Raw genomic sequence first — 11,768 nt, 5'->3', positions numbered from 1 at the left:
TCCTGCGTCCTTCCGCCACTGGGCGCCGCGCTCCTGCGTCCTGCCGCCAGTGGGCGCCGCGCTCCTGCGTCCTGCCGCCAGTGGGCTCTGTGCTCCTGCATCCTGCCGCCAGTGGGCTCTGTGCTCCTGCATCCTGCCGCCAGTGGGCGCCGTGCTCCTCCATCCTGCCGCCAGTGGGCGCCGTGCTTCTCCATCCTGTCGCCAGTGGGCGCCGTGCTCCTGCGTCCTTCCGCCAGTGGGCGCCGTGCTCCTGCGTCCTTCCGCCAGTGGGCGCCGTGCTCCTGCGTCCTTCCGCCACTGGGCGCCGCGCTCCTGCGTCCTGCCGCCAGTGTGCGCCGCGCTCCTGCGTCCTGCCGCCAGTGTGCGCCGCGCTCCTGCGTCCTGCCGCCAGTGGGCTCTGTGCTCCTGCATCCTGCCGCCAGTGGGCTCTGTGCTCCTGCATCCTGCCGCCAGTGGGCTCTGTGCTCCTCCATCCTGCCGCCAGTGGGCGCCGTGCTTCTCCATCCTGTCGCCAGTGGGCGCCGTGCTCCTGCGTCCTTCCGCCAGTGGGCGCCGTGCTCCTGCGTCCTTCCGCCAGTGGGCTCCGTGCTCCTGCGTCCTTCCGCCAGTGGGCGCCGTGCTCCTGCGTCCTTCCGCCAGTGGGCGCCGTGCTCCTGCGTCCTTCCGCCAGTGGGCGCCGTGCTCCTGCGTCCTTCCGCCAGTGGGCGCCGTGCTCCTGCGTCCTTCCGCCACTGGGCGCCGCGCTCCTGCGTCCTGCCGCCAGTGTGCGCCGCGCTCCTGCGTCCTGCCGCCAGTGGGCTCTGTGCTCCTGCATCCTGCCGCCAGTGGGCTCTGTGCTCCTGCATCCTGCCGCCAGTGGGCGCCGTGCTCCTCCATCCTGCCGCCAGTGGGCGCCGTGCTTCTCCATCCTGTCGCCAGTGGGCGCCGTGCTCCTGCGTCCTTCCGCCAGTGGGCGCCGTGCTCCTGCGTCCTTCCGCCAGTGGGCGCCGTGCTCCTGCGTCCTTCCGCCAGTGGGCGCCGTGCTCCTGCGTCCTTCCGCCAGTGGGCGCCGTGCTCCTGCGTCCTTCCGCCACTGGGCGCCGCGCTCCTGCATCCTGCCGCCAGTGTGCGCCGCGCTCCTGCGTCCTGCCGCCAGTGGGCGCCGCGCTCCTGCGTCCTTCCGCCACTGGGCGCCGCGCTCCTGCGTCCTTCCGCCACTGGGCGCCGCGCTCCTGCGTCCTTCCGCCACTGGGCGCCGCGCTCCTGCGTCCTTCCGCCACTGGGCGCCGCGCTCCTGCGTCGTTCCGCCAGTGGGCGCCGTGCTCCTGCGTCCTGCCGCCAGTGGGTGCTGTGCTCCTGCGTCCTGCCGCTAGGGGGCGCTGTACTGAGTTGTAGTTCTCCTTCTGACCCCAAGGTTTCCTGCTTCTGCAGTCTGCATATACCACTGATAATAGGCATAATAATACCTCGTGCATGCCTAATACAAGATAGTAGCATGACTCCAAGGGGTTTTGGAAATTAGAATAAAAATTGGCAATTATTTTGCAAATCACAGCGCCACTCCTGTTCCCAGGATGTGTCTGGTATTGCAGTTTTTCGTCATTCCCTTAAAGGGCACAATCAGATACTACGGAGACAGGATAAGATCAGATGTCTGTATAGCACAATGCCTGGACTGATCATGGGTCTCCCAACCAGAACTTACCACCTCATAGACATGTATGAAGCCATAAATGTGGGTCAGTAGACCCCCAGACAGTCCATGAAATGCACCCGTCTGATCCCGGCCACAGTCTCCTCCAGGAGCGGAGTCTATTCTCGCCATTATGTAAGTCAGCGGCGTGCAGAGGGGCAGTGCGGAGCTCTTGGCCATTTATAAGGCCGGGTTCACACATTGCAGATTCGATGCAGATTTCTATACTGGAATAATCAGCGTTTCTGAATCTAATAACTGCACATATTTTCCCCACTTATTCATACGTTATATGTGCATTTTTCGTTGTTCAAACACCACACAAAAAATTAACAAATCAATATGAGGCCACAGTTGTAACCGGCAGATAGGGTCACCATTGAAATTAATGGGTTAAATCTGTATAAAAAGTTGCTTTGCTCTGCGCTCACACGCTGCATATTTGGTGCTGATTCTACTCACGTAAAATCCGCGTCTTTTTACGTCACCAGCAAATACCTTTCAGCTTAATACCATCTGCATGCGGCTCTTTTTTGGACACAGCATCCACACAGAAATGGGGTTTTTGGGGCATTTTTGAAAACTGCAACATGTATAATTCTGTTGTGAAAACATTTCTATTTCAACAAGGTTCCGGATACCCGCAAGTCACATCGCTGGCTTTGTTTTGTTGTAATTTTTTGGTGCCTTTTCCACAACCAAAAACATAGATAAAAACGCAAGAATAAGTGCGGAAAATATGTGCAGATTTTTGTCCCAGAAATTATGGAGATTTTAGTTTAGAAATCATCTTGTAAAATCTGCACCAAATACGCAGTGTGTGAATGCAGCCTTACTGCAAAAAAAAATGGACAAACACAACAAAAACTGATTTCTATGCAGATTCCAAACACAAAAACTCCCCCCAAAAATCACAGCATGACATTAAGTGAAAACTCATCCAAATATTGGATCTGTAAATTGCTGTGTTTTTTAAAATGAGCAGCGTATGAACCCGGCCTCCCTGTTGCAGAAATGCACTTCTTTGGTGTGGATTTCACCCATCCATTTCAATGGGCGCAGGTTGCACCGCCTGTCCGGCATTGTTTTCTCTTTCTGCCTTTCTGAATGTAAAAATGTATAAAAGCCGCACGAATAAGTGCAGAAAATCTAGGAGGATTTGAGATGCAGAAACACTGTTAGAAATCCTTCATTAGTTTAGGAATCCTCCAGTTTCTCAATGCAAAGTTGGATAGGAACATGGTCATCTCATCCTCTGTGTTCTAGAAAAACAAGAAATCCTCTTTTCTTCCATAGAAAATGTCAATGTCAAAGGTATCTAGATGGCAAGAAGTTGGGGTATAGTCATACTTGAGGCTCACGCACAATAAAGGGGTTTTCCCAAAATTGCAAGGTATCCCACCTATAGGAGAGTGGATAATATGCTTAACGATTTGTTTCTGCCCGTCGGGACCCCCAGCGAACTCAAGAACAGGGATCCGCAGAGTCTTGGATGGAGCGGAGATGCGCATGCTCAGCCTCAGCTCCTTTCATTGTCAGTTGGACTAGGTGAGAATTGTACTTGATTTTTCCAGCAGTGCCATAGACCATGAATGGAGCAGAGGTCAAGTATGCGCATCTCTCCTCCATAGCCCGACTTCGGGATCACTGGAGGTAATCCCCTATTTCCTATCCTATCAGTTGTTCTCATTATTTGAATCATCAGGTCCCATGGTTGCTTTTAATTGCAGGATTTAAGGGGTTAAATCTGGTATTGGAGGCGGCTCTGATCTTAGCTGTTAGAACCAGAGCTCGGTTGTCATTAGTAGGGATGAAAGGACCCGTGGAAGTTCGGGTTCGTTCATCTCGAGTCATTAGACCTGCTCCGCCTTGCACTGGTTTAGGGTCTTTTCCACAATGCCATAAACCAGCCCTAAGAAATTAAGTAGTTAGGAGCCTCCAGTGCTGACCCGGTCAACCAGAACTTGCGCCTCCATAGGATGAAGCTTCATTTCCTTATCGAAAGCTATTTGGGCACCATATAGTAAATTGCACGGGACTGCACTAGCCAACACAGGACCACATATTATATTATTATATAATTAGTTAATACACCACCAACTTATATTCTTGCTTTGAGGTATGTCTGGCAGAATCATAGGCGCTAGGATGATCACTGTCTTTGCAATAACCATGACGGCACCATTCTTCACAATGTTGCACTTTCTACCTTATTATTTCACTGCACTTTTAATTCTTAATCTTTATCATTTGTGAATGTATTACATCCTCTCTGATCAGTTACCAGTTTATACCAGTTTACATAACTACTTGGTCAGCATAGTAAAAATCCCTGTGCTCCCCTGATTCTACCACTCTTTTCCCTTTTGCGCTGCGTCGCTCCATTGCAGAGATATTCAATCTTGTTGCTTGTGGAGTGCAGTATGTGAAATCTCTGCTTGCAGACTAACTGAGCGTTTCTTCACAGTCTTCTCTGGGGGCATGCAGTTTCACTCCTCCCTCCCAGATGCTGCCAATCACAGCTCAGCAGCTGATCTAGCAGTCTTAGATGCTGTCACTTGCTTAATATTATTGAGTTAAATAGCTCGTAAAAATCCCTGCGCTCCCCTGATTCTGACACTCTGTTTCCATTTTGCGCTGCGTTGCTCTATTGCAGAGATATTCACATTTCTTGGTTTTTGAGCGCAGTATGTGAAATCTCTACTTTGCAGTGCTACTGGACGTTCTTCATAGTCTTCTCTAGGGGCTTCCCTCCCACATGCTACCAATCACAGTTTGACAGCATCTGTGACTGCTAGATCAGCTGTCGAACTGTGATTTGCAGTGTCTGGGAGGGAGGGATGGAAGCTTATGCCCACAGAGAAGACTGTGAAGAAATGCCCAGTTGGTCTGCAAACAGAGATTTCACATACTGTGCTCCAAAAACAACAAATGTGAATATCTCTGCAATGGAGCGTCGCAGCACAAAATGGAAAAGAGCGGCAAAATCAGGGGAGCTCAGGGATTTTTACAAGTTACTTAACTCAATGATATTGAGCAAGTGACAGATCTTCTTTAAATTCTACCAGATCAACATCTGCATAGAAATTATGCTTTTTCCCTCTAGTTATGTTAATTTTCTGCCGCACACAAAAAAACTATTAATTGTTTAACTGGCTCGCATGTAAAATAGGAACATTTAATGATGAGACCCATTGTGGTCAGTGGCATAGCTAGTGGGGGGGGGACAGTGGTTGTGGTTGGCCCCGCACCTCAGTTTTGGATTGGGTTTAAAGTCCAATAAAAGAAGCGTATCATTGTGAAGATAGGAATCCACATGTGCAATTATGATGTAAGTTGCATTTACTAAAAATATTTTTTGACTTTGTGCATGGATATAAGTTGGTGCATGGGTGTTGTTATACGGGGTCCAGCAGCAGCAGTCGCACCCAGACCATAGAGCCTGAAGGGGGCCAAAAGTCTCTTTATAAAATGAGATGACCGCTTTATTATCAATGGTAAATCGGGGTCATGATACACTTTAGGCATTACACCTCTGACTTAGTGGATGAGTCATTTTTTGGGTGGTTTTTTTTGCTTTTCAGAACGACTGTTCTTAATTATTTTGTTCAGATGTGAATGCAAACAAATCTATTTTATTGTATGACCAAAGTCAGTGATACGGGCATGAAGCCTTCCTCACCCCTCCAGCCCCTGGAAAGCGGAAAGTAATGTCCACTGTGGGGGTGAGTCACAAACCTCACATCATTCCTTAGGAAAGGAAAGTGATGGTCTTCATTAAAAGCAGGAAATATTTGGAAGCGCACACAGTTTATGTGAATGATGTAAAGGGCTTTGTTGGTGGCGTCTACTGGAAGACCTATTCATGTGCCCGGAATGTATTCGTTGTTTATCCTGTGGTTTTCGGAAGATAGTTATTATAATACATAGCCGGAAACAGCACAATACATCATATGGTTCCAAATGGATTATCGATGGCCGCTTGGTTTTGCCAAGGAAATCTGCAATTTTCCGCAAGATTTTGCTTTTCTTAAGGGTTTGTTCCATGTTGCATTGCACCCCGGGTGCCAGTTGATACAGTTTCCAAATGCCCCACGACACCATCTTGACCAACCCGGGCGTGAGCCGTCTACTCTACCTAAAACCCAAAGAGTTCTACTGACCCTGTTTTTGACCATGAAGGTTCCTTAGGTGGATGCTGCCTACTCAACCCCATGCATGTCTGAACTTGTCTCTAAAGATGGTCCAACATGACATATATAGCTGAAACATCCACGTTCATAGTTTTACTGGACACAGCCAGCCCAACCCAAGCTCTGTCTGGACTTGTCTCTAAGTATACCTGAGTAACACTTTCTGAGGGGTTGTTCTTTAGAAAAGTGTATCTGTATGCAGTATGTCAAATATCAGTATATCAAACTTCCAGCAAGTAAGTACATGTCCTGTCCAAAGAGCTTGTCTGATAGTGCGGGTTATAAATGGGTACATTAAATCAGTGGCATAGCATGGGGGTGGGCATTAGAGGCAATTGCCTAGGGTGTCAAAATTCTATATGGCAAAATTTTACCAACCCCACTCCCATTTAGACAGGACTCTGCAAAACTGAGTTGCTACTTTTTGGACCGGCGCGCCCAGGTGCAGTGAGTGTTTCTCTCCCTTCTGCTGTGTATGATGCACTTTGTTGTGCTCCACGGATTTTGCAAGTTGCTCGGCGTGGATCAGTAACATCATCTCTCTAGACATATTAAAGGCTCATTGAAACACACATCTGTGTTTTGTGTTTAAGACTCTAATCTCATGTTTGGTGTGCGCCACTAACTGTGCTTTTTGTGATTTTGCTTGTTTCTTTCCCTCCTATATTCCACTTCATACGTCCTGCTGCTCCTTAGATTCTTGATCATGCCTAGTCCTCAATCCCCACATCCCTTCCTGCTTGCTGCATCGACGCCCGGGGTCCGTGTGCCCACCTGAGGCTTAGAGTATCCACCTCACCTGGTGAGTTTAAGGCTATGTTCACACATTGCGTTTTTTTTCAGTGTTTTTTTGATGCGTTTTTTTTTTATGCAAATTTTCAACTGCGTTTTACAGTACCAGCAAAGTCTGAGCTTCCAGAAATCTCATGCACACATCAGGCATTTTTATTTGATCAGTACTTTGTGCTTTGCATGTTTTTTTGCAGAATAGAGCCTGTCACTTCTTTCAGTGTTTTTTTCCATTAGAATTAATGAGTGGTGAAAAAAACACCAAAAACGCAGGTGTCGGGTTTTTCAGCACTTTTTCAGCGTTTTTTTTGTGGCAAAACCCGAATGAGATATTTTTTTCACTGAACTTTATGTACATGCATAAAAGAGATAAAAGGACAGTGAAAAAAACGCACCAAAAAGCAAGCAAAAAAGCAAGAAAAATCCTGAACAAACCTCCTGCCAAGAGATCAGGTTTTGCTGCAGAAAAAACACAATGTGTGAATATAGCCTTACAGAGATGACAAAGCTCTCAGTATAATGAAGTAAGCTTTGTCATCTTGGTTGCTGCCTATGCAGAGTGCAGCAGCCGGTCACAAACTCATCTTACTTGCTGCGCTCTCCATAGGTAGCGACAGTATTGAATCATGTGCCCTGCTGTACTCATCTGCAGCTTTCTGCCTCCCCTCATTTGTAATTTTGTGAGAGGAGAGACAGGGACCTACTAGGAGATCTGTCCCAAACGTAAAAAAAATTATCCCTTGTAAAAAAAAGAAAAAAATAATAGTATTGCAGTCATTTTTTTCTATCTCTAACTAGAGTCGGGATAATAAAATAATTACATAAAAACTAAATATTAAAACAAGGTATAACTTCTTTTTTTTTGTCAGATTTCATCAAACAGCAGAATAAAACTAAAAGTCCAAATGGTAAACTATAATTATATCAGAACTTTCTTAAAACACAATGTGTTTAAAAAACGCTCTGCCACCAAGTTTTTGCCACCTAATCTGAGAGAGCAGCAGAATGTAGGGACAGAGACCCTGATTCCAACGATGTGTCACTTACTGGGCAGCTTGCTGTAGTTTTGATAAAATCACTGTTTTTGGCAGTACCGGTCACAGTCAGAAGAGGGCCCCTGTGCAAAAACAAAACAGTATATGGGCTCATCATAATGCACAATTCCACCTGCTTTGGTGGGCCCCGTGCTCTTGCGCAGCTGCACAGATTCCACCAATGTTATTTTCACCCCTGGTCTTTGGCCTCATTCAGACATCCGTGGTTCACATACGTGTTCTATATGTATAAAACACAGTTGCATATTGTATAAAAAATACTATTTCAAATCTACACCAAAGTCACGGCAAAAGAGGGGAAAATGGAGCAAAAAAAAGTCTGCAAAAACCAGAACAGATTGGTATTGTGGATTTTGGTGCGGACACCTGCAGAAAAAATGGAGTAGAAAAAAAGAGCAAAAGTTTTGCATGTGGGAAAAGTTCCGAACAGAAGTTAAAAGTAACTTTCTAGACAAAGACTGTATGCAAACTTTATATTTGCTTCTTTTTCGATTATGTATATTTATTTATTTTATATAGCAAATGACACATAGATGCAATAATTATTAATAATAACCACTACAGAAGACTATGTGCTACTCTTTGTGCATCTTCTTTCTTGCTCTGTCATACTCCCTCGTTATTGGGAGTTAACACAACACATACCAAGCTCATGAAATGCCCCCATACTTTTCCCACCCTTCAGCCCGTCATATGATCACTTCAATGCTGGTGACAAAAAGTTATTAGTGGCTACAAATAACAAGGGATGTGGCCGAGTTTCTGTGACACACCTCAACCTGTCCGGTTTCTGGAATGTACATATACTTCTACTGCATCAACATAGTATAGAAGATTATAGTGTTGGGTAACCTTGTAAACTTGGGAGTACCTACCAGGGCAGCAGGTATAGCGGGGGGATACTACGGGGGCCACAGCACCGAAGGAGACAGATCACTGGAAGACCAAGAAAAATATACTGTACAGGTGACAGAGGAGACCTATATATCACTGTATCTTGGATATAATATAGAGGAGTAAGTGGTTTCCTCCTGCTGCCAATTTTATTAGTAATGTCACGGAGAAAGAACACACACAGTATTATCAGAATTTTTTTTTCCGAATGTCTAAACATATCTGGATTCTCCAAAGCGAAAATTTACACCGTATTACATTACCCACAAAGTGGCTGAAATTTTGACAAATCCCATCCACGCCCAGAAAAAAATGTGACCTTTATGTGAATTTATTCTATGGCTTTTGCCATTTGCGGTGGATAGTGGGAAACTTGTAGCAAAGGTCTTGAGAAATGTACATGTAACTCATGCTGATTTTGATGTGGATTCATCACACCTTTTCCGTTACTCTAAATTAAAAACCTGAACTGGAGTATAAGTTGGTGTGCATGCAGCATGTAGGAGCATGTTCACACTGGCCACTAAACAGACAAAACTCAAGATAAAAAAAAACATAAAAAGCAAATACCTTGTAGTAAATAAATAAGCAGCAATAGTACATGAAAATAATTAACATCATTTTGATCAAAAAAATTTTCCGGGCTCAGTCCTTCTCAGCCCTTGTCCACATGCATGTGAATTGACAAATGGTAAGGTTTTAATATTTGAGGTTAGGACTGTCCCGAATAGGGTCACCTTGACGCGGTGGGATGGCTTTTACATTTTTTTAATCAAAATTATGTTAACCAAGTATCCTATATTATTTTTATGCACTATTGCTGTTTGTTTATTTACTTCAGGGTATTTGCTTTTTATGTTTTTATCTTGGGTTTTGTCTGTTACTGTAAATTATAAGTTGCAAAATTAAATACTTTGACCTTGCAGAAACATTGTGATTCCACACCGAGGCCATGTTCTCACTTAGCATAATGCAAATTGTCTCTTCAGAGAGGAAGAGGACCAGAACTCTAGTGCCACCTACAAGAAGTAGCAATCCTAAAAGTCAATAGCATAAATACTGCATTTTTTTTGTTGCACAGAAAATTTTCTACATTTAAAGAGGTTGTCCACGTTTGGCACAAAATACAGTAGTCACTGTATCTGATTGCAGACTTACGCATACTCCTGACCGCGCACTCTTGCGGTCTCATGACTGCTCACTCCCAGCACTGGAGAATCCTGACAGTGAGCACCATGCACGCTGTGAGGATTCACAAGCCTGCAGTCACATAGCATTACTGTTGACTTTCATGCCAAACCTGGACAACCCCTTTAACTATCCAAGCAAACTGGATGTGATTTTATGAAAACTCCTACTCACTGTGCGTTTAAAGATACTGTTGAGCTGTGCATTATCTGGTGTATTTTTTCTGTATAGGCTTCTTCCAGGAGCTGGAAGAAAACACAGTTGTGTTTTTAAATCCAGAATGAAAGCTAAATTAAATGCACTAAAAAAACACTTCTTCAAATCTGCGGCAAGAAAGCAGTGCAGCAAAAACGTAAATCGTAAAAGATCGCTGTTGCATATTTTGTTGCAGACAAACAACGTGGAAGAAATACAGCCAATTAAACACAGATATTACGCATTAGGTGAACTCAGCCAAAAAATGCAGTTTTCATCCCCATATCTACTTTGCTTGAACTGTAATTTTCTGCACAACAAATGCAACATTTGCGCTATGTGAGAACATGGACTAAAGTTGACAAAAATTTACAATTTTGAACATTTGTTGGGCATAATTTAGCCACAAACTATCAATTTATGACAGACAGTCATAGTTTGGAAAGACGTAAATGTATCTTTATACCTGTGATCAGCGGCATACCGCCAATGGTGGCAGGCCATTCGGCTGCTATGGGGCCCATGAGTCGGGAGGCCCGATGCCACCACCAGAACCGGGCCCCCCGCCCACCATTGCAAGTTTAAGTATATTGGCATCCTGGATGTTGATACAGTTGAAAGCAATGATGAAAGAGGGAGCGTTAGCTGACGCTCCCTCCCCCATCATTCTTCCTTGGCGTCTGACATCTCAGCGCAACGGGCGCGATAATGTCACAACATGGCCCCGCTGCACTGAGATGTGCGGCACTTCAGGATGCTCACTGCAGAGACTGGAGCAGCGGGGGAATGAGGAGGAGAGGTGAGTATTGTAATTTTTTTTTAAATCAGTGAGAACATTGTGGTGGCCAGAACACTGTATGGAGGACTAAGGGGAGTGTATTATACTATATGGAGAAATATGGGGAGTGCATTATACTATATGGAGGAATATGGAGAGTGCATTATACTACATGGAGGACTATGGGGAGTGCATTATACTGTATGGAGGACTATGGGGAGTGCATTATACTATATGGAGGAATATGGGGAGAGCAGTATACTGTATGCATCACTATGGGGAGTGCATTATACTATATTGAGGACTATGGGGAGTGCATTATACTATATGAGGACTATGGGGAGTTCAGCATACTATATGGAGGACTATGGGGAGTGCATTATACTACATGGAGGACTATGGGGAGTGCATTATACTATATGGAGGAATATGGGGAGTGCATTATACTATATGGAGGAATATAAAGAGTGCATTATACTATATGGAGGAATATGAAGAGTGCATTATACTATATGGAGGACTATGAAGAGTGCAGTATACTATATGGAGGAATATGGGGAGTGCAGTATACTATATGGAGGAATATGGGGAGTGCAGTATACTATATGGAGGAATATGGGGAGTGCAGTATACTATATGGAGGACTATGGGGTGTGCATTATGCTATATGGAGGAATATGGGGATTGCATTATACTATATGGAGGAATATGGGGAGTGCATTATACTGTATGGAGGACTATGGGAAGCGCATTATACTACATGGATGACTATGGGGAGTGCATTATACTATATGGAGGAATATGAGGAGTGAGGTATACTATATGGAGGAATATGGGGAGTGCATTATACTATATGGAGCACTATGGGGAGTGCAGTATACTATATGGAGGACTATGGGGAGTGCAGTATACTATATGGAGGAATATGGGGATTGCATTATATTATACGGAGGAATTATATGGAGGACTATGGGGAGTGCATTATAATATATGGAGGACTATGA

This window comes from Phyllobates terribilis, unplaced genomic scaffold (assembly GCF_046119375.1).
Source record: "Phyllobates terribilis strain yellow unplaced genomic scaffold, ASM4611937v1 Scaffold_12__6_contigs__length_324123572, whole genome shotgun sequence".
Taxonomy (NCBI): Eukaryota; Metazoa; Chordata; class Amphibia; order Anura; family Dendrobatidae; genus Phyllobates; species Phyllobates terribilis.
This window is presented reverse-complemented; position numbering follows the sequence as displayed.